Raw genomic sequence first — 23,820 nt, 5'->3', positions numbered from 1 at the left:
ATGAAATGCAGCATTCAATGCTTCGCTTCCAATAAGCGCTACGGCAACGACCCTGAGCTTTTAAGAGCTCTTTAAGAGAAAACGTTCTTGGTAAATATCTCACTGAAGGAAGCAATATAGGCATCTGTAGAATACAACAATACTGTCTGCAACATATAGAATATGAGTGGGTTTAAAGGCTGCACTAACTTATCTATGCCCACACACAGTTGTGATACAGACGGAGATTATACACAACAACTGAAATGCAGGTTTTGATAAGAACAGATTTTATTGTAATTACAGTGTAACTTTTATCAAATATGCGCACCATGGCACCTTGAAGAGTGTGCTGTAAAATGTATGGTGCCGTTTTAGATTTATTAAGTAATACAGAGAAAAATTGGGGGAAAGGGAGATCGGCGAGAGACATTTTTTGATTCAAGGAGTGAAGAGAACCACTACAAACTTATAATGGAAAGCGCTCCGATAACATTTTGTGCCAGTGAGCACAGAAAATACTAATTTTAATAAGTATACGGCCGTTAAATTTGTAAGGTCAGAGCTGACTTCAGACTTTGGCTACCACTCAAATTATTATGCTATGGATTTCATTACTAAAATCAATCATAATGCAAAAGAAAAGCACACAGATTCATATATTCAGCCTCGGTGACAGCTTAATGTTTGTTTGATTAAATATTATAGGTTTGTTTTTCTAATGTTGCATAATACACCTTTAAATTCTTAGCAAAGTGACCCAGATCCCTATTAACAACTGTAATAAACGCCTTTAAAAAAATTTAAAAAATACCCCTGCATTTATTATGACTTATGGTCACCTGCTGCCATCTGGCTTGCTGACAGATACCAGAGATGTAATCCTTGGGCTGACCAATAAATCTGCCCAGTGAAGGTTACGTGATATACAGAGAGACCATGTTTATGTGGCACACAGCTTATGAGGACGTCCAAATGGACACGCATAGCAACAGTGTGTTTGGTTTGCAGACTGCCCTTTACAGCGTCTTTTTACTAAAACGGCCGAAAGTCACAGGACTCCAATTTGGCTTCTCTAACACACACGTAGGTTTAATAGGTCAAGGTAAACTAATGCAGTCTAATGCAACAGTCCTAAATGGTAGCTTTTATTGCATTTGGTGTGGTAAACAACACACCAATCAGATGTTATTGTGATTTTATGTATATATATATATATATATATATATATATTATTTAGCAGTATTCAGAAAGGCTGAAAATGCTTTTTTTAATGCACTAGCTGTGTTCTTGCAGTTTTATATTTTCATTGACATTACATTACTCACATTGTTATAACTTTGATTATAATAGGGGGGCATTTGTCAAGGGCAAGATTTAAGGAATTCAGAATATTTGTGAACGGATCTGATTAATGAGACATCCAGGTGACTGTGAACACAGTTAGATACAGCATTTCTTGCAGTTTTGCTCTATAAACCACCACAGTGGATTTCAAATCATACACTATGTGACTGTGATTGAAGTGCAGACTTTACGTGTTAATTCAAGGAGTTTTATGCAAAATTCTGCATGAACTTTTTAGAACTGCAACCAGTTTTATACACAGTCCTCCATTTTCAGATCCTCGAATTTAATCGGCCAAACTCACATCAATGTTTATCTCTTATGATCATTTTGGTGTTAGTTACTCTGGGTTTCATCTGTCCAAAGTTTGTTTGTTTGTTTTTCAGAACTGTGCTGACAATGTTTCCGACAAATACAATCTTACCTACTTCCTTCCTAGTCTTGAGTGTAACCAGTGGTTTGCACTTTGCTGCAAACCCTGTGTATTTCCATTCATGAAGGCATCTCTCGACTTTAGGCATTGACAATCATACGCCTACCTCCTTGTAGGAGTTCTTGACTTGTGCAGTTGTTTTCCTTAACCATGGAAAGAATTCTGTCATCATGCACTGTAGTTACCTTCTGTGATCTTTCACACCTTTAGGCATTGCTGACCACTTCTTGAGGATGTACTAAAAAAAATTTAAACTTGGCCACTCCATATATATATTTTATGTAAAAATAAAAAATAAAAAAACACCTTGAATTAAAACCAAAACACTGCACTTCAATCACATATTATCATTGCTAATTTACAATCCATTGTGATGGTGTACAGAGGCAAAACAACAACAAAAAAGAAAGAAAAACATAATAAAATGGTAATGTGATATTTCCTGGATCTTATTTGCACACTGTAAGGACTGAAACATATCCAGGAACTGTGTGCTGCTTTTCTAAACGTTATTCATGCTGAAGAAATGTGGTCTAAAGGCCAAATGGTTGTGAAACTCTGACCCTTGAAGTTAGCTTAAACTAATACTATTAGCCTTCGAGTTGTAGTAGGCCTACACACATATCTACAGTCGACATATTACGCAAACCATACGTAATACTTGCCTAATACGCGGTTGCTAAAATAACTGCAAAGCAGCTGAACGTTACATACGAGCAAACAAGCACAAATCTAAACCAAGCTCCTTTTCTTGAGGAGCACTTCCCCTTTAAGTCGGCTTCTGCCGTCACAGCAGGATGACTCGTATATTTTGCGACAGGACGTAAACGCGCCGGCTCGCTGCCGCCTTCACGGTTTATCTTGAGAAAGAAAAAAAAAATAGGAAAATAAAGCTTGTATGCATGTTGCTGGAAAATTTAAATAATGTGACGCAATCCTCTGGACGTATGCGAGTCAAACAGCCTTGATATTTTGTTTCGTTGTGGAGGAAGACGTCTCGGTGTTTCATGTAAGATTCTGCACTGTTACTTAGCTCTAGACCACAATATGAAGAAAGGATGCTTTGGGGTTGCATATACTATGCTGTGGCTATGTTTTAATCATCCAAAAATGATCACTAGCTTAAGTTTTTTAAATATACATAGGTCTTTTTCAACGTGCATATCTATGGGTATTGTTTGCATAAGCTTGCCTTTCTTGTAGGTGTGTGTGCCGTTTGAATGTGCATTTAAAAGCATGTTAACCATCTTAATTTCTCCACAGAGCCTTGTTCCATTTTTAAAGAGAACCCCTGACTGACAGCAGAGGGAAGCGAGCACCCTGGATCCCCTCCCCATGAAGCTGACTGCCTCCCCTGAAGCAGCTTTCACATCTGGATCAAGGACTCCAGTGCACTTTGTTGGGCTCCTGTAGCCCATCCATGCCTGTGATCCCCATCCCACGGCGGGTGCGCAGTTTCCATGGCCCCCACACCACCTGCATGCACTCAGCCTGTGGGTCGGCACACACTTCCAAGCTAGTGCGGACTAAGTACAATAACTTTGACCTGTACCTGCGCTCACGCTGCATGTACAGCTTCCTCCGCTTCTTGCTCTACTTTGGCTGCAGCCTGCTGACCTCTCTGCTCTGGGTGTCGCTTTCTGCGCTCTTCTTCCTGCAGTACATCAGCGTGCGTGTGCTCCTGCGCCTGCAATACAAGCTGTCTGTCATCCTGCTTTTGCTGGGGCACCGGCGACTGGACTTGGGTGTGCTTAATGACCTGATTATATACAGCATGCAGATCACCATGTTTCTGGTGGGGGGACTCGGCTGGTGCTTAATGGTGTTCGTGGATATGTAGCTCTGTCATGAGAAACATGAGAAATGTGGCATGTGATTGGAATGTTTTGCACTCAAATACTCTGTTTTATATTTGACTCTGCTGTAGTCAGAAAGGTGCAAAATCTCATTTGGTTTATTGTAGATAAGGTTAAAATCCAATAAGAAGCATCAGAAGCATTGATGCGATCTTTAAACCAGCCTGCGTGGCTTAAACAGTTAAATAGTTGTTCTTTTAAAAAATGTCAGTCCTGCATACTTCAGAGAAGTTAGAAATGTCAAAAATGAGAGTGAGACTTGTGACTTTATATAAGTTATTCTTGTATTTTGTGCCATTTGTAAACCGTCTTAATGGACTTTAAAGGACATCTCGTCTAGGAATGTGTTTGTTCAAAGTCTGTTGCATGGAGGAGTGACTTAACAGATGACTGATGTGCATCGTGACTGTGGATGCACGTCAGTGATCTGTGCCACAAAAAAGTCATGCTGGAGCACAAAGAGGATGTCATGATACTGTGTATGAATCAGTGCATTTAAATGATGTTGTGTATAAATAAAAATACAATGTAAAATAGAAAGCACAGTTTTTAAAAAAAAAAGAAGTTAAATGACTCCACCTGATGAATAAAAAAAAAAAAAACTTCCCTGGATTCAAATTTGGCCACTGTCTGTTGATTTGGTGCTTGAAGCCTTTGCACACTCCTGTGATTTTTAGAATGCTCCCTGGAAGTCTTGTTCCCGCCCGAATCTGGGATGTGCACTGGATCTTCTTCACTGTGTCAAAACAGTGACGCTTTACTCTGAGTTAGAGTTTAAGGAAGTGTTCAAAGTAATAAAAATCCAAATCTGGTGAGGAGGGCAGATGGAAAGCCACAACTGTGTTGGTATGACCAAAAAAAAACCCCCAGCTTTGAGGTCGCTTGTGCTGAATGTCCTCCCTTAGACAGTCTGACTCCTGGGGGAGGGGAGAGGAGGCGAACTGATGGTGCACAACCTCGTGAGCGACAGGAAATAAGCAACACCTGTGCTCCTAGTTGCAACCAGCCTTCAGACTTGGTCTCATAGCTAGATGACAGATGATGACACAGGTATTGACGTTCCCTTTCTGCGCGAGTTTAAAGCCCGTGGAGGGGGCAAGTGTTTAAAACGTAGGACTTCCAGAGAGCAATCTGAAAATAGCAGAAGTCCTGTAAGTGATGGAGAGGTGAACAAGGAGATGGCAGTGGCCAAATTAAAATCAGGTAAGATGTTTTGGGAGTTTTTTTGCCTTGAATGTGCTGCATCAGAAAGTTTTTGTTGTGTTTTTTATATGTTTTGGGCAAAATAGGGCAAAGGGTATAGCCTGAGTCACAAACATTTTTTTTTAAAGCTGTTTAATAAATTCTTTTTTTCCATGAGCTGGTTTGTGCTTTACAATGCATGGCCAAATGAATGTGTTTACTGTGTAGTCTAACACTCATGACGGCATGCCTCGAGCTGTGTCATAAGAGTGTGTGACAGTTCAAACTGAAAACGGCTTTGGGTCAAGTGTTCCATCAGTCGTTCTTCACATGGTCTTGGAGCTGCTCTGACAGACTTCTCTGTTTAGCTTCCTCCAGCACGCAAACACCAACCACAACTAGATCCTGCTGTTTGTGCCAAGCATAACAATGGAGATGGCTGTGCCCCAATCACCTTATATAGCCTCATTTTCACATACCGTGAAGTATGCCTTACTGGAACTAATGAAGGCACTGAAATGAGCACTTTAATTCTAAACCTGGGTTTGCTTTGAAGATTTTAACTATTTTTTTGTTCTTGTCATGCACAAGCATCAGGTTGGATAGCTATGATTAGGAAAGCATGCAAAAGAGGCTGGAAGTACAGAGCGCCAACTTTAGATTTGAACTTTCAACACAGTGGCTGGTGGGCTGACTGAGACATGCTTCAGACCCACAAGGCCTATAAATGGCTAATCAGAGCAACAATAAGCTTTTGTTCATTGGATCAACACATCATATGCCTCATGTTCTGAGCCAGGTCAGTGTGACAGCCCGAATTACACAGAGAACTAGAGAATATGAATTGTCCCATGATGCCAACATACTCTTTAGGTGGGCTTGATGATTAAGTCATTCACTGTTCAGTTTCATTTCTTCATTCTGTATGAAAAGCTGATTTATTTTTTTTTTTTGCTTAGACTGAATGACTTCTCAGTTTCGCCGACATTTGCATTTGTTTCTATTTTTTCAGCTCTTATCTTGAACTTTTAACCCGGCCTTTGTGAGAAACGATAATATGGAAATGCGTACGAAACACAAGATCGGGTTTTGTTGTCGGTGCAGAAAGTAAAATATCGTGTTTCAACATTCAGCTTTGCAAAATGACAGTTTACTGGAGCAAACAGCAAAAGCTGTCATTTAATTAGGCTACACTTAGGGCTTTTACTGGTTTGGCTGGGCAGAAAGCCACAACTGGGAAAAACAAAAGTCCTTGTAAAAATGAATGACAATAGGTGTGTGCTTAAATAACAAAAGATCATTATACCCCTAACCTTAGGAATATTAAAGTGCTACCACAGACTTTTATAACATATATAAACGTATATACCCTTATGCTGAAATAACACAGGACTAAGTTATTTGTCATCATGGAATAAGTTAGTGTATGTAGCAATGATTGTTAAGGAAACTAATTGAAATACGTTTAAATACTTACACTAACTGTCCTCTTTACTAGCTAAATCTTGCTAGTGCTAGGTTGGGCCCCGTTTTGCCACCAGAAAATGTAATTCTTCGCAGTACAGATTCAACAAGGTGCTGGAAACATTTCTCCAACTGTCATGAGTACAGTACAGCAGTCATGACTACTGCTCTATTGTGCTCATGAAAGTGAGTACAGTGAACTCATTGTCATGTTGAAGAAACCAGTTTGAGATGATCTGAGCTTTTGACAGCGCTGGAAGCTGCTTCCAGCAGAAAATGGATACACTGTGGACATCATGACCAATAATACTCATGCAGGGTGCATCATTTAAAGCATGCTCAACTGGTACTAAGTGGTCGGAAGATTGCCAAGAAAATAACCACTGCCCTGTTAAACCACCACAATTTATACATGATAGGATAGATCCATGCTTTCACGTTGTTCACGTCAAATTCTGACTCTTACATCTAAATTACAAAGCGAAATCGAGACTCATCAGACCAGGCAATATTTTTCCAATTTTCTGCTGTTTAGTCTATGCCTCTGTGCTTCAAGGTCTGATGTGTTGTGCATTCAGAGATGCTCCTCTGCAGAACTTTGTTGTGACAAGAGATTATTTGAGTTCCTGTTGCAGCTCCCTCAGCTCGAGGCAGTCTGTCCCACTCTCCTCTGACCTCTGGCATCAACAAGGCATTTTCACCTAGAAAGCTGCCGCTCGCTGGATATTTCCTCTTTTTCAGAACATTTGTGTAAACTCTTAGGAATGGTCATATGGAAAAATCCCAGCGGTTTCTGAAATACTTAGACTAGCCAACAACTACGCCATGTTCAGAGTCTCTTAAATCACCTTTCTTCCCTATTTTGATGCTCAGTTTTAATATGCCTAATTATACATGTCATGTGATTCGCTAATGACATTTGCATTAATGAGCGGTTGTACAGGAGTACCTAACAAATTGGTATATATATCTATATCTATATATAAATACATACAATACTATCCCGTAAGAAAGTGAAAATAAAAAGAAATATCAAATGTTAAATTTACAAAATGCCTGCATGGATAAACATAAAGAGTTGGGTTGATAGAGATGGGCAAAAAATGGGGAACGGGTAAGCTGATTTACACCTGTAGATATTTATACAGCTGGAAAAAAATGCCCAAGTGCTGACTAATTTAATTAAGTGTACGTTTTTGTTATATAAGTATAGTGTAAGATTTTACAATTAGTGGAATCTGGTCAAATGAAATGTGCCTGGTTGGTATTCTTTCAGGTTATAGCAAGCACATTTTCCTTAATGATTTATTATTGAAATAAATAAACCTTTGGTTTTCTATGTTTCAGGTGCATTTTACTCAAAATTATAGTTTAATGTTTATTAAAGTTGACAAATCCATTTTTGAGGGCAGCAGTTAGATATCTACACTCGTTCTATCCAGTTTCACAAAGACACGTACAACTACTGCATTAATATTTTCTGTTTTTCTGTCTTCTGACCTCTAAAGATAATCCAGCCAACCTATAAAATTAATTAACTGGTTGAAAAGGGAGAAGAACGACTGACTCATATGTATTTTGTAAGTAAATGTAAACTCATTTTACATCATACAGCCCTCTTTGAAGTGGACCAGATCAATAAAACTAAATGATGGTGGTTGAATTGAGGAAAGAGAATATGAAAAAGATAGTTCCAAGTAGTTTGAGATATTTATTCATGTGTGGGTTATCTCTCTCATGCTACAGAGGAAATACAAAAGACACAGCCTCTCCACATTTACATTTGTACCCGCTGTTGCTCCATAAATCTGGTACCACAAAAGGTTATCTCACAGAGAGCCTCCTCTTTGCTAGGATCCTCCTGACCTGTACTCTCCCAGTGATGCTGGTGCCATTACAGAAACAAATCTGTCATGTATGCTCACATACAATAACAGCTTTATTACAAAAAACAGTACTATATGTTGACCCTGCAAACATGGCCAAAGATAGAAGCTCTTCATACGTCCATCGGTATGTGCTTGGCTCACATGTGTGTTCAGGCCTGTGTCTATGCTGTGTTTGCTGTGCCTGTGTGAGGTTATGTGTGTCATGTCTGTGGAGTGTATAGATGAGGTGCACGTCTCGGTGGCTGTGTGCTCATGCCTAGATGAGGTTATATATGTACCTGTGTGTGTGTGTGTGTTTATCTAAAAATAAAATGTGAAAGAAAACTCATCCTCATCCCTTTCCACATAAAGGGTTCTGGTAGATCACTGCACAGACTAATTATACTATCCTGTAATTATAAATTAATATATAAAGTTTTCATTAACTCACAGAAATGTCCTTGGCAATCGGTGTGGGGTCTTTATCATTAGGAAAAGCTGTAAAACTTGTGAAAATACAGTTAAAAGTTCAAAATCTATGCAGTCCTTTGCATTTTCTAAAGAAGTCTAGTGGGCCGGATTGTAGTCTGTGCCAGGCCAGTTCTAGCCCCTGTGCCTTATGTTTGACATCCCTGATATATGTGTGTATGTATAAACTACAGTTAAAATCACTAAAATGCCCGGTAAAATCACTGATTTTAATTGCTATTGCAGTGTGTAAATTTACAAGTGAAAAGTAAAAATGTGATTGGACGATCATAAAATAACTCAAATCAACAAGGTAAATATAGTATAACATTGTGAAAAAAATCTAAATAAACGAATATGGCGATTTCATGTGGTAGACTGGAGGCTCCTGCAGTGATTTATCGTGCTGTGACACCGTGATACAGGCCTGCAGTAAAGAAAAGTTGACTTGAGGTCACACCGCCAGCAGTTGGCGCTTATAATTTAGCAGAACGGCACACATGCGCATCATGTAGCCCGGACTGTCATCGCATAATGACACGTGAAGTAACCACACATGTAGACGACACCGAATGGGGTCTCACTGAGCCGTGCAACCCTCCCCTGCCCTACTTATAGCCCCCCAAATGTGCTCCCAAGTGTGTTGTCTTTTCAGGAACACGTTAGTGGCGGGGTGGAGGCGCGCGAACCTGTCCGGTGATCTCGTTAAAAAGTGTTCCGCAGCAGTCTACACCTTTAAAGCCCGCAGAGTGCAGCGAGTTCATGTGTCCGTAAAGGCGCACGATATGACCGACCGCTGCTGCCGACTGCCCGTTTGCCGCGTAGACTACAGTAGGACAGAGTACCTACAGTAACCTGGCGGGTCCAAAAATGTCTGTGTCTTTAAAAAGAACTATTTGCCGAGTGCTGCATGATGTCAGGCTGAATGCAGTCCGTATACTGTTCATGTGAGCTGCGTTTACTTCCTGCAAAGGGACAGAAGCGGGCAGAGAAAGAGAGAGTGGGATAGAGATGGGGAACGAGCGGCCGGAGATAAAGTGAAAGAGTGAGCCAGCGGACGAAAGGAACCGGGGCCTGCTTCTTCTTCTTCTTCTTTTTAAAAACAAAACAAAAAACAAACGCCTTCCAAACTTTATAGGCTATAAGAAGAAAAAGCCTGCCACATCTGGGCCAGCTGATTTTATGGAATAACGACGCATCGGGTAAATATACACCCCCCCCCCCCCCCCTTTCTGTGTGTGTCTCTCTCTCTCTCTCTCTCTCTCTCTTGGCTTTATATGTACTGAGCCTGATTCGTATGACGCATAGGTTTTACCATGCAGTACTCCCTCGTTTCCCCCTCTCTCTTCATAGCTACATTTAAAAAATATTTTATCTATTTATTTTTGCCAGTCGGAATTTCAGTTATTTCGGCCACCTAAAACTAAGTTAGCGCCTTAAACTTCAGTCGGAAAATGTGTAACCGTACCACGCGCCTCTGAAGGAATTTAATCAGGTTGATAGTAGTTGTAGTTTTTCACCCTAACCTCTTCTACACCCCCCCCCCTCCCTCCCCCCAAAAAAACCCACCCAAAATTTGCAGTCTAATGATAATTTTGGCCATTGCTTTTAACCACAGGAACTGGTGTTGTCATTAGTTTCAACTGTACTGAGTGGTGAAAGTGGCAAGCTATTATCGGTCTTGCGTCACGATGAGGTAAAAAAAAAAAAGGAAAAAAGATAAATCTCCACCCATAGTGCATCTATTGTAATGCTATAGATTTGAGAATCACAGGACGGATCGAGGTACTGGTGTTGCAGATATGATTTTATTGGTTGTAGTCGCTAAAGAAAAAGTCTATAGGATATCAGCTTACATTTTCATGACTGTTGTTTCAAGGTTTTCTTTTTGGGGGTTTATTTTTCGGGTACAGTCTGGTTAACACTTGGCCTCTTTGGCTGACTGGCTAGCTTAGAAAAGTACATGGCTGTTAAAAAAGGTGGGGATGAGGGGGCTCTGAAGTTTATGTTTGGCATATATGGATTGAAAAAAATATATGTTTATATGTTATTTGTGCATGCTGTTGAATCAAATCTGTCAGCCGTGGTTCCATTTACCTTACTTGAACCCCCAGCAGGAGCCATCTGGCTATACATACAAAACAACACCACCCCCCTCTTCTCTCTCTTCTCCTTGTGTACATGGGTGCAGTGTGTGGCTACCCAGCATGTAGCTTGTGGTAGTTTTCTTCATTTCCTGTCACTTTTCCTCCCCCAGTACACACGCTTTCTCTCTGTCGCTGTAATTATTATTGTCTAGTCCACTGGTGAGTCAATTGTTTGTTTCTTAAGAAGACAAAATGCTTTTTTTCTTCTTTTAAAAAATCTTAGATACATTTTATCGTACTTTTATGGTAACGTGGCAACAAGTTAAGCAATGCAGCCTACTTCATATTAAGCTTCCATGTCCTCAACAGGTGACACTCAGGTGGGGTTATTAGGTGAATGAACCCTTTCAAACTGCAGTGTAACTTTATAACTTTTACTTTTAACACCCATCTGTTTCTGTGTATATATAAATATATAACCTGTGGATATAAGAAGGTGTGAAGGTGCATTGCACTAATTTTAAGCTGCCCTTTTAAATCATTATGCATCCATAGTTGTACCTGGTTGCCCTAAGACAACACAGAGACAGATTTTTATGAGGGCAGTTCATCATACCCTCCCTTCATTACGAGGAAATCGGTTCACAGTAATGTTAGCTCACGCTGACAAGTTTTTATGTCCAGCCTTTAAGATAACATACATGGAAAATGGGAGTCTCCCCCCCCCCCCCCCCTCGTTCTCTATTTCTCTGTGAACGGAGGCCCTCCGACACCAGTGGTCTTTGATTTGGGCATCTGCCAAAGGGTTCTGATGGCTCTCAACAGCTGTATTTGTCTGTGTGTGTGTGTATGTGTGCATGCGTGTGTGTGTGTGAGAGAGAGAGAGAGTGTGTATGTATTTGCGTGTGTCAGTGAGTGGGTTAGTGTATGTATGTGTGTGTGCCTCTGTGTGTGCTCTAGCTGTGTCCCGGGATGCCCTTCCTCCATAGGCCTCTCTCTATACAGCATTCCACAAGGGGGCCGGGGGCTGTGCGGGTAGGGAGTGTCAAGGAGACAGCGAGAGAGATTCAATAAATAAAACTGATGTGGACACGCTGGCAGAGAAAAGGCCGAAGGAGAGGGGAAACGGTGAGACTGTTTCCTCATCGCTTGTCAGACCTTTAAATTAAAAGGTCCTCTGCAGCAAAGTAGACGTTCCCAGTAAATTCTTCTGTAGATTTGCAAGAGATTTGGGGGTGGCGTTAACTTCATCACTTGATCAGTGTGTAAAGCAGTCGTAGAAAGCCACCTGGAGGTGATTTCCCCTGTTATTTCTTACACAGCAAATATTTAAGTAGGGTTAATCCCAAATGTAATTTACAGTAGCACGCTGGCTGGCTTTAAAGATCATCTTAACTGCAGATTTGTACCCTGGCTTTAATAAAGAAAAACTAAACAAGGGCACTGTCGACTACATGAAAAATCAGCAACCATCTCTAGTGCGGCTTCATTTACTGTGTGCGTGTGCGCGTGTTCACCCTCATGCTTGGCGCACTTTCCTCTGTATATGCGTGTAAACTTGTGTGGGGAGTGTGTTTATGTGTCTATGATTTTCCTTTCCTGAGACAAGCATGAGTCATTGCTGATGGTATGCGATACCAACAGTCATACATTGTATTCTCATAGGTTACTTCTGTGCTTTCTTGGTAACACACATGCTACTTGTTCGAGTTAAACCCTGATGGACGAAAAAAACCTGCTCCTACTGGTATGTTCAGGCATGTAGGCTGCTGTTCATGGAACTGAGGTTTAAACAGTTAAGAGTAACTGTGAAGACATGGCATTTCTAGTAAGCGTTCAGGAATTCTGGGAAAGATACGCATCGGGTGGTCACATATACATTTTTCCTTTAGCTGAATTTATCTACATACACCAGCACATGGTGACATGAATTAAATGTGGAGGTAAGCTTGTTTGTGCTCAGACTTTAACATTCATGCGTGTATTTGGATCTTTCTGGGGAACATGCAAATATTTTTGCCATGTAGTTTCTCCTTTTTGTGGTGTTTCTAAAGAATACTGGAGTAAAATGACTCCTTCCTCCCTAACCCAGTACTGCTAACACTGTAAAATTGACTTTGGTGTTTCTTGCCAACTAGATGTGCATGTAGAGGGTAAGTGAGGAAAATAATGTCCTTATGCTAATAGTAAGTGCTTTAAAATAAGCAGTCCCTCACACTGATTCAGTAAGGGAAAGCAGTGGTCTATTTAGGGGCCGGTTAATCCCCCCCTTTTTTGGTTTTTGTTCAGATTCCCTATCTGTTTGGTAAGTTTTATCCATACTTGCTCAGGAAAGGAATCGCCTGTAAATTGTTGGTAGTTAGATGCATCTTATGTTAGACTGCACCCCTTCCTCATTGTCTGACTTAAGATTTCACCCTTGATGCTGGCGGACCTTAGCAGGCTCCTGCTTTCAAATGTAAAGCCTCAATTAACGTTGCACACTCCAAATGCAAATTATACCTCAGCTAGGATGACGGCATAAAATGTGCTGTACGGCTAAACAATTTAAATACAGTAGAGGAAACTTAGCATTCGCTGACTTCTGCAGAGGCAACTGCCACATGGTAACTCGCTCATTCAGTGTGCCATCCCTCTGGTTTTTAGCTCTGCCCTGATACAGCTGTCAAAAGCAGCATGGGTGATTAAGTCAAAGCAAATAATAAAAGTAAGCCTGTAAAAACAGGAATTGGGGAAAGACGTGGAAATTCTAAAAATACAGGCAGGGCATGTATGATTTGTAAAGCTACGTGTATACGTAGTGTGAACTTTGTTCAGACACGCCGGTGCGATCCGCCAAATGCACTGATTGTATTGCCACTCTGGATCAGATGACACCATAAGATGTGAAACTTCCATCAAAGACGTGTAACAGCCTAGCCCGTTTTGACATCACGACCGGCTGGAAAATAACACGGCTCATTCACAGGCACTCCTAATTTAAAGGAAAGAAGCACGAGGGACAGGATTTTTTTTTTTCTTCTTCATAGCTTGTGGGTATGTAAACACATGTGTATGTGACAACTTATTTTTGCTAAAAAGAAAGCGGGTTATGTTCTCTTTTAGGGATTAAACAGAATGGCAGCAAGGCGATGGAGCCAGGGTTTATGTAATGTGCGCAACTAGCGCAGATAGTGAGAGTAAAACGTGCTGTCACAGTCAGCGCAGACTCGAATGACACAAATAAACACTAGAAGTATACATTCTGAGTTCACGAAAAGCAGGTAAATGCTAAGCAAATTTGTTGGCCCCAGTGACCAGGCTTTGTCCGCATACTTCCTCATCGGGGAGAGAGTGAAGTTGGGAGTTTCATACATTACGGTGTGTTTGCTGTTAGCTACAAAAGGCGTTTGCTTAAGTTGTTTTTCTCGTTATGTTCGCTCCCAGTGCATGTGAAGACCTTTAGACTTCATGCTAAAGTGGGCACAAGAAGGTTCACATTTCTTGTCTTGCTTCACCGCTGCTGTTTTACAGCTCAACTATTAGAGTGCCACACGTTTGCAGCACAAAAGGTATTTGCCAAACCCACTAAACAGGGTTGGGCAGTTCCTCGAATCTCCTGCTCATTTCATATGTAATGAGGCCAAGTTTTTTTCTTGGAAAACACCAGTAGGTTTGGCAACCTTCCTGCCTCTCTCGAGGAAAACAGATTGACGGATAATATATATCTTCTGGAGGTATGTGTGGCGTTTTTCTTTCTTTTGTTTTTCTTTTGTGCTCTATTACTGTACTAAATTTATTTTGTTATTCTCAAAGTGCACACAGAAGTAATAATGCAGCTGAGAACATTTTTCCACACCTATTGTCATTTCCTGTGAAATTACACAACATGCATGTTCGCACAGGGCGAAATAATGCGGGACCAAATGAGAGGGAGAGAGGATCAGCGAAAGCCATTAGGAATCTTGAAATGTTAGTGATTTGGGCTGCTCTGGCTCACTAACTGCTTTTCAGGAAGCCTTCCAAGAATTTAGACAATGAACAGTAAACATGGCATGTTCCTTAGAACAATTCCACATTAGATCTCAGAGATCACGTGTCTGGTTTTTTCTCAGAATCGACTGCCCCCACACCGCACTACACTTGCAGATAACTGTAGCAGCTAAATCTCCTGCTCCCTGTGTATGCACTGTACTTACACTTGACAAGGAGCTCTCACAAACTGACAAATGTGCACAATTTCTCCCTCTCTCCCTCTCTGTGTCTCAGAGATTTCTTGTAAGTGACATGTTTGGCCGTTGGCATAATGCCTAGCAAGATCACATGGCATGAATGTCGTGCTTGTGTTGTGTATATGTGTGTGTCTGTGTGTGTGTGTGACAGAGAGAGACTGTGCATGTGTGTGTGTGCATTTGTTCTTGAGTAGAGAAAAAAAAAACCCGAAAGGGAGCATGTGCACATTTGATTGTTCCAAGTATTTTCAGCATGAATAGAAGCACGTAGCCATGGCAGAGAATTACGGAGTACCAAGAAGTATGACGAGGATGTGTTTCTGAAACGGTCATGGGATCACATTCTCAAATAGGATGGAGAATCTGATTTTTTTTCCTTGATGGTACTTCATAGTGGATGCACTTTTTCACTTCACTTGTGGCGCTGGGCCGTTCAAAATTCATTAAAGCTGCGTAGCCTTGTAGGGAGGCTTGTGTGGCGAGACCACTTGTATGTTTTCGCTTACAGTATCTCAAACTTTTTTTTGAGCCACCCCACCACCACCACCCCGAAAACCTCCGACCCTAAATTCTCTTTGAAAGTGCTTCATTATAACTGGAGACGGAGACAGTAGCAAAAAAAAGGATTGAAAAGGATTAGAGCAATTTTGTCAGATTCTCAGACTCCCACTGAGGGTACATTAGACTTGCTGTGAAAGTTGAACCTGTAATTCAGAGGGTGACGTGCGCGCGCACAGTCGCATGCATAAACCCAACAGAATCACACACTCGCACAGGAGTAGACCAGACTGAGAGAGGGAGAGCCAGCGAGAGAGCACCGTGGATGGCATTTATCCTCGCAGCCCCCCACCCTGCACACACACACACAATTTTCCATGCTCTTTCACTGTGTGCTGCGCATAATTAAATTGCTGCAAACTTCAAGCCTCTCTCAAGACTCCTGCCTGTAAACAAAGCTTGCTAATTAGAGCGCAAGGTAATAAGCGAGGGGGAAAGCACCCCCCTCCTCTGTAGTGATGACCTGTCCTGCATGTGCTCTTCATGTCTTAACAGTCGGGACCGAATCCTGGGAGGGGCCAGTGGAAAAAGACAGCAATCCGAGGCGGGTCGTTTTCACAACACAGCCCACCCTCACTCCCTCCCTTTTCCAAAGATAACATGTGCAAGCAATTACTGCTAAATCACAACTTGACTTACCTGATGATTTCACGACATTGGGCAAGATGTAGAAACCCACTTTTATTTCTTGACTTTTTTTTTTTTAGGGTTTCAGCTCAATTCAGTTCAGTTGTATTTATATAGCACCAAATCAAGGTGCTTAATATTGTAAAGTAAAGATGCTGCAGTAGTACAGAGAAAACCCTAATAATCAAATTACCCCCTTTGAGCAAGCACTGGGAGACAGTAGGAAGGAAAAACTCCCTTTTAACAGGAAGAAACCTCCAGCAGAACCAGGCTTAGGGAGGGGCAGGCATCTGCTGGGACTGGTTGAGGGTGAGGGGAAGATTGTGTCAATTCTAGGAATTCCTCTTGGCTTGTGCTTACAATGACTGTAACGATTAGCCAGTGTTGGGAAACGGAGTGTTAGAAATAGCCGGCTTCATTTTAAAAGTCCAAAAGAAAAGGCCATCCCTTTGCATCCGTAAAGGCCAATCATCATCATGTTTAGCTTGTTTTCCGTTCATACAAAACATGGGACCATCATCCAGCACATTAGCTGAGATATATATAAGAGCTTGACTTTTTTTTTTTTTCAAATGTTCATTGAGTCAAGGTGACTATTTCCTCATCTTTGGCCTTGCCAAGCAAGACTCTGGCATGTATAGCCTCGACCTACCAGAGTGGTTTCACTGATTGTTATCTAAACCTCAGCAAAAAGCAAATGCTCTAAGCCCATTGGTTCTCACAGCGTGCTCTCTTAAAGCTGCTGCAGGTTGGCTGCAAGACATCATTTGCTGCAAATGGATAAAACGGTTTAAGATAAAAGTTACAATCAAATATAACTGATACAGTTGTTACTTTCAGAACTAATAAAACAAAGGCCTGGGGTTTTTGTTACACATTATCCATCATTGCTCTTGTGTGATCTACAAGTGTGTGTGTGTGTGTGTGTGTGTGTGTGTGTGTGTGTATTTTGTGAGCATTGACAGGGAAAGAGCTAAAAATGGGGGCTATAATAAGGGGAGAGGAAAGATGCTAACGAAGAATCGCTCTCGACAAGCAAGCCAGTTAAAGATCAAACTAAAACTGCTAAAACGCAACTAGTCTGGTGGGTTTATTGAGATTTCTAACTGGGCTGCAGGATTGTGAAGTTTGAGAAAGGCTGATCTAAGGAGGAGAAACACTCTCTACTCATTAACAAGCCTCATGTCCATTAACATTGTGAATAACTGGGCAGACAGAGAAAAGTATTTTGAAGAAAAAAATTCCAGATATGATTTTTCTTTTTCTTAACGCTGTCTCGAGGAATTATATAACAGCATGGCAAAGGACCCATGCATCAAAAGGCAGATCAAACTGATCGGTTCCTGGAAACCTTACATGATGTAAGCGCATTTCCTATATCTGCGTGGCCAACACCTATGCTTCTACACACATTATGTAAACTCCAGGGGATTTTCATGATGCGAGATGGTTATTTCAACGTTCTTTACTCATTTCTTGCCTGAGACAGAGATAAACAAGCGTAGGATCAGCCACAGCCCACTTCAGTGCTTTACTAGTGCGATGAGGTTACCCAAGGTTACATGCTATTTGAGCACATGTGTGCTAGGCTTGGTATGGTGCTCACTGGAAGGTTCTTAGGTCACAGGAAAGTGTGTGTGTGTGTGTGTGTGTGTGTGTGTGTGTGTGTGTGTGTGTGTGTGTGTGTGTGTGTGTGTGTGTGTGTGTGTGTGTGTGTGTGAGAGAGAGAGAGCGAGAGAGAGATGTTTGGTTGGGGAAAGGGTGGATGGGGAGGGGGTTGCGTATAAGATCTCAAAATAAACGTGTGCTGCTGCTGCTAGACCAAACCCTCTTTTGTGATACACTTTTTTTTTGGCATGACCTGTGGCCTGTGCTTGGCTTTCCTGATTCTGTTATCAAATGCATTTCAGTCCCCTGCTGCTTTATATATTTATTTTTGCCTCTTGTTTGTTTTTTGGTTTTCTTGTTGTTGTTGTTTTTTTTTTAAAGTTATCATTCGGTCTGCTCTAATTGAAAAATGTACTTGGGGCACTCAGTCGTTGCAGGGACTGCTTTCTCTGTATGCCTTCGTCTGCGTGGGTGTGTTTGCGTGTGCATGTGTGAGTTTGTATACTCCTGTGTGTAGACAGTGGGGCACTGATGCTGAAAGATGCGTCCTCGTTTTTGCATTGCACTGGGCTCCTCTGGCAGCCATGTTGGGCTTCTCTGATGTCACACATGTGCCACTGTAGTCAGTCAGCTCAGACACAGCAGAGCAGTGTGATCAAGAAGCTGTGTTTTGGGTTTTTTTGTTGTTGTTGTTTTTTTTGTTTTTTTTCTCCAACCCTCTGTCTACCTTTGTGTCACTCTCTTCCTGTCACTCTGTGACTCGCTGGTTTGCTGGGAACTTTTTTCTTTTTTTCTGCTATCGAAGATCCCTCGTAGATTACAATTTTTTATGTAATTGTTTTAAAAAAGTGGTGGTTTTACTAGGTAGGAGGTTTTTTCGTTTTTTTAAAAACAACCGCTTTTACACTTAAAGGTGTGAAGAGCCTTCCAGAGACCTGATCGCGTGTGTTTTAAATTTCTCTCACCTTGCATGCCCCTGTTTGATTGACACCCTTGACGCAGCTGTTATCCACAGTTCTTTTTTCTTAATATGTGCAGAACCTTTTCACTGAAATTGTCTTATGCAGTATGTCGCTTGTTTCCAGCAAGTTAAAAACCAGCCTGCTATAACCTCTGAAAAGAACATTTATTTAGACCCTTGCAGACAAGTTCATATTTGAAATCTGGAACTGGTCCTCAACCCTTAAATTAGAGTCTGGATAGCGAGTTGTAATGTCAATAGCAGACCCTAAATATGTCCACATTGCTTCTCATTTATCTTCAGATGATCTTGGTGTTCAGCAATGCTTGGATCAAAGATTCATTGATTCTGTTGCATCGGTTCAAACACTGTATTTGTATCTGCTACTGCGCTGAAGGCCAAAAAAAGGATCATAGTCAGTAGAACCAAAAGGAGTTCCTTGAACTAAAACAACAAATACAACTCCTTTTTTAAACCATTTGGCTTTGCTGACTAAGAATATTTGGAGACAAAGATGATAATAATATATGTGGTTTTTTTATTTATTTAGTCAGTGAGATGTTGACTTTTATCTGAATTACTGTTAAAAACAAGATAAACGCCTACAGATTGAATATGAACAGACACCAAAAAATAACATCTGCAAGTGATGTACCCTCACCGGCCACTTTATTGGGTACACACTAACTCCTAATTAGGGATGGGTATCGTTTAGGTTTTATCCGATACCGGTGCCAAATCGGTACTTTTGAAACGGTGCCGGTGCTCAAACGGTGCTCAAACCGGTGCTTAAAGAATGGAGAACTCAAAATTGGTCCAAAAACCTCTCATGTTCAGCTGGTTTTTGTAAAAAGATAACAATGTTAGCCTTTTCTGCAGCTATGGGGCATATATGGCATCACTCTTGGCTGGAAGCAGTGCTTAAACAATGGAAAAAACACAAACTTTGTCCAAAAACTTCTCATGTTTAGCTGTTTCCCACTTTTTCTTTGGTCATTTTAGCCTTTTTGGCCAGGGTGAAGGGAGTATCTGCCATCAAACAAGAAGACAGCCGCATGTAGCTATGATGATGTTTGCTAGTTCACCTTACATGCATTAATGTAATAACGTGGTTAGCCTACTCAACGTAAATTACACACGAACAACATTAAGCTACTCACGCAGAGAAGAACGGCTGCTGCTGCATCATCCTCATCATTTCTGCTACACTGGCAGGGCTAGGGGCCAGGACTCTCCTCTTCGTGTTTTTGGGGATGTTGCTAACTCCGGGTCCGATAACAGGCAACCCACCCGCAGTAGATGTGCTCGGTGTAAGGTCTCGCAGCAAGCTATCAAATACAGCGCATTTCTTGGCTTTTAAAAAAAAAAACGCTATGCGTCGCCAGGTGTTTCATCGGATTCGAGGTGTTACCTCCTTTGACAGTATCACAGTATCAGCTTAAAGCACTTGTTGCAGGCTGCTGAGTTTGCATATTTTGCTGTGAAGTACAGCCAGACTTTTGACCGCTTCGCCTTGAGCATTTTTAATCTGTAGCTCTGCTCTAAAAGAACATACGTACCTGGGCCCGCCTACTATCCTCGGAAACGTAAAATGATTGGCTAGAAGTGTATCACAGCTCAGGAAAAAAAAGCACCGAAATAAAGCACCGAAATAAAGCACCGAAATGTGCGCTGCTTTTCGGTCTGGTTACTACCGTTTATGTCAGAACCGGTGCCATCATGGCACCGGACACCGGTACTCATCCCTACTCCTAATAATAGGTTGGACACCCCACCACCACCACCTCCCCACCTTTTTTGTCTACAGAACAACCTTAATTCTTTGTGTCATAGTTTCAGCAAGGTGCTGGAAACATTCCTCTGAGATTTTGGTCTGTGTTGACATGAAAGCATCACACAGTTACTTCAGATTTATCAGCTTTACTTCCTGTGAATTAGGGCTGGGCGATATGGCCTAAAATTCATATCGCGATATAATTTGAAGCATGTGCGGTAATGATATATATCGCGATATATTCTTTTCTTCTGTATAATGTATTTTCCACACTATAAAGCACACTTAAAATCCTTTAATTTCCTCATAAATCGAGAGTGTGCCTTATGTATGAATTCTGGTTGTGCTTACTGACCTTGAACCAATTTTGGCGTGCAGAAATCTGTTAAAAATGTTTTAGTACAACTTTAGTAAGCCGCACTGCTTGATGGATTGTCAGAGCATTACGGCTGCCGTAGTGAGGAGCTTCGCGGAGTAATCTGGGTCCAAAACTCCATCCATTTCTGGTCCCAAAGTCAAACGAACACTGAGAGTTAAAAACTGTCTAAATTCTTTAATCTTTAATAAAATCATCAGCGTTGCTGCTTTACCAGGTGTAACAATTAAGTTTAACATCCAGGCATCCATGAAAACAGAATTTATTAAATTTAACGGAGTTAGAAGTTAGCTCGCTAGTTTCCACCTAAACATGACATACCATGTTCTGACTGAGAGATTTTTGAAACTAATTAAAACGTACAGCTCTGCTACTACTTCAGATAAATGAAGACAGAAAACTAAACAGCAGTGGCATTTGCAGGGTTACTGAAGTTGGACTACCTGGTATATAATGTTGTGCTACGTGATTGCTAGCGACACAGCTATGTTAGCATAACATTAGCACAGTGAAGCTGGAGGATGAACGCCAACTTTTTTTCCCCACTCGATAAAAGTTAACGTGAGGGATTCTGGTGGTTAGGGACAAATGCAATCGCATAGCAGGATGCTATACACGGGCCAAACTTCAGTCAGGAGAACAACTGAGATTATTCATCCACAATACGAGGTTAGTTATTAATATACTGCAACAACATGGGAATAGAGCAGCTGCGAGAGAATTCACCATTAATGAATCAATGTTACGGAAGTGGAGGAAGCGCAGTTTTTGGCTTTCCCCATATTTCAAAAGTGCTTCATCTCTTTGCTATGACTGTCGGCATAATTTGCAGTTGATAATGGTTGTAGCCGCTGCAATGCTTTCGACCAAAACAGGCGCAGCTTGATGACATCATCAACATGCGCTATCGCGATAGCAAAATCTCTATCGTTGGCCAAATTTATATCGTTTCTATCGTATATCGTTTATATATGATAGAAACCCCACCCCTACTGTGAATCGTTGTTTTTTTGTTTGTTTTTTTATGTCACATCCCAAAAGTGCTCTATTGGATTGAGATCTGGTGACTGTGGAGGTCATTTGAGTACAGTGAACGCATTATGATTTTCAAGGAAATAGTTTGAGATGATTTGAGCTTTGAGACATGGTGCGTTATCTAACTGTTATGAGAAGATTGGTAAGTGTGGTCATAAAAGGATAGGCATTGTCACCAACAATACTTGGGTAGGCTTGGGTTGCGTTAAAGTTAATGTGTGCCAAAGTTTTCCAAGAAAATATCCCCCACACCATTATGGCACCGCCACCTGTCTCTACTGTTGATATAAAGCAGGATGGAGCCATGCTTTCATGTTGTTGACACCAAATTCTGGCTTCAACATCTTAGCTGATGGGAGAGCCACCTGGGGTGGTCTTCTGCTGCTCTAGGCTATCTGCTTTAAGGTATACCCTTCTGTATACATTGGTTGTAATGAGTAGTTATTTTAGTTATTGTTGCTTTCGTATCTGATCAAAGCAGTCTGAACATTCTCCTCTGACCTGTGGCCCCAACAAGGCCTTTTCACTAAAAGATATTCACGGGATATTTTCTCTTTTTGGGGTAATTCTATTTAAACCTTATAAACTGTTGTGTCTTCTGTCCCGTCTCCCTATTGTTTTGCTTTTTGTTTCTTGTTTACCCTCACCTGCAACCGGTTGCGGCAGATAGCTGCCGCTCCCTCAGCCTTGTTCCGCTGGAAATTTCTGAGGTGACTTTTGTTGTGACTTTTTTGTCAAAATTTCTCTCTGAAATGAATTGTAAGAACAACCGTGTCACATAAATGACATTTTCTTTCCCACTCTGATGCTCAGTCTGATCTTCAGCAGGTTGTCTTAACCATGTCTAATGCACTGAGTTGCTGCCACGTGACTAGCCGAATAAATATTTGTGTTAATGAGCAGTTAAAAAAGCGTACCTAATAAAGTGGCCAGTGTGTGTACATCAGAGTTGCACATGTATGCTAATTTTGTTTGCAGTATATGCAGTGAGTAAAGGAGTACCAATCAGTCATCTAAGAGATACTTTTTTAGCTACAGATACTTTTTTTTTTTAAAGCATTATTGAGCAAAGAAAAAAGAAAAAAAAATTAGCATCATTACCTTTATTACAAAATGTGGAAACAAACCGGAAATAAAAATAATATCTCTCATCCCTTCATTCAGGATCTTTTTCAAAATGTTCAGGATCGCCAGTCATGATCTTTCATGTCCTGCTGTTTTCATTTCAGTATGGAAATCAAATCATGCCCTGGAACAAATGCATAGGCAAGATACGCATAGACTCACAACCATACAGACTTCCTGTGAAATCTAACCTAATAATAGAGCTTGTGTGACAGATGGTGACACTCAGCAGGACATCTTATGGCCAGTGTATCCCCAGACAATGGTCAAGCTAAAGAGAATATCCAAAGAGTATCTAAGGCAAGACAGCTGGCCAGGTGGGCAAAAGTGAATTATGCTGCTTCTTATATACAAGCTGGCATAATAGATTCCCTCTAAAAGGTCCTGAAAATGTCCTTAATATTAAGAACTGACAGGAGAAAACAAATATGTTAACATTTGATTTTGAAATGAGATATGTTTGATATTGATGATTGAATACTAAATGTGTATTGGCCTATAAAAATTGTTCCCATGCCACCTCTAAAGTAGAACTTTCGGAATTTCGGGATATATGAGGAAATACCGAAGCTATCCTCAGGCAGTATGTCAATAACCACAAGTCTTTTGGTCAGCTTGACAACAAAAGAAAAAACTCAATAACCTCACATGCTCCAGAGGGGGATGGTGCTGCCGTTTTTAACTAACTTAAGGGCAATTGCATAAATCCAGTGTACTCAATTATCTGGTGCCTTGTAGCCAGAAGTGCTAGCACAGCAACGGTGGCAAACCTGATTTGTAATTGCACTTGTAAGAATAAATTACGGTATCAAAGCGCTCTCGATGCAGGGATCAGCTATAAAACCAATTAGCTCCTTCAGC

The 23,820-nt window shown here is 41.1% G+C and overlaps 1 protein-coding gene and 1 non-coding gene across 3 annotated transcripts in view; both read left to right on the top strand.

Annotated features, from left to right (window-relative positions):
* The first annotated feature begins 2,548 nt into the window (after positions 1 to 2,548).
* LOC113025664 (uncharacterized) lies at positions 2,549 to 4,974 on the top strand. The gene is made up of 2 exons (XR_013910382.1): positions 2,549 to 2,768; positions 3,023 to 4,974. It is a non-coding gene; the product is annotated as an uncharacterized LOC113025664 (transcript).
* A 4,154-nt stretch (positions 4,975 to 9,128) lies between these two features.
* nacc2 (NACC family member 2) overlaps positions 9,129 to 23,820 on the top strand; it is a 33,867-nt gene continuing 19,175 nt past the window's right edge. Inside the window, exon 1 of one of the 2 annotated variants that reach the window (XM_026173664.2) lies at positions 9,129 to 9,799. The gene's annotated coding sequence lies outside the window, so the exon portion shown is untranslated. Of the gene's footprint in view, positions 9,800 to 13,401; positions 13,721 to 23,820 lie in introns of those variants that run through there. The other variant, XM_026173661.2, reaches the window with a different exon arrangement.

The sequence above is a fragment of the Astatotilapia calliptera genome, chromosome 7 (genome assembly GCF_964374335.1).
Source record: "Astatotilapia calliptera chromosome 7, fAstCal68.1, whole genome shotgun sequence".
NCBI lineage: Eukaryota > Metazoa > Chordata > Actinopteri > Cichliformes > Cichlidae > Astatotilapia > Astatotilapia calliptera.
The sequence above is the reverse complement of the archived record's forward strand: the minus strand, read 5'-3'. Positions and strand labels throughout refer to the sequence as shown.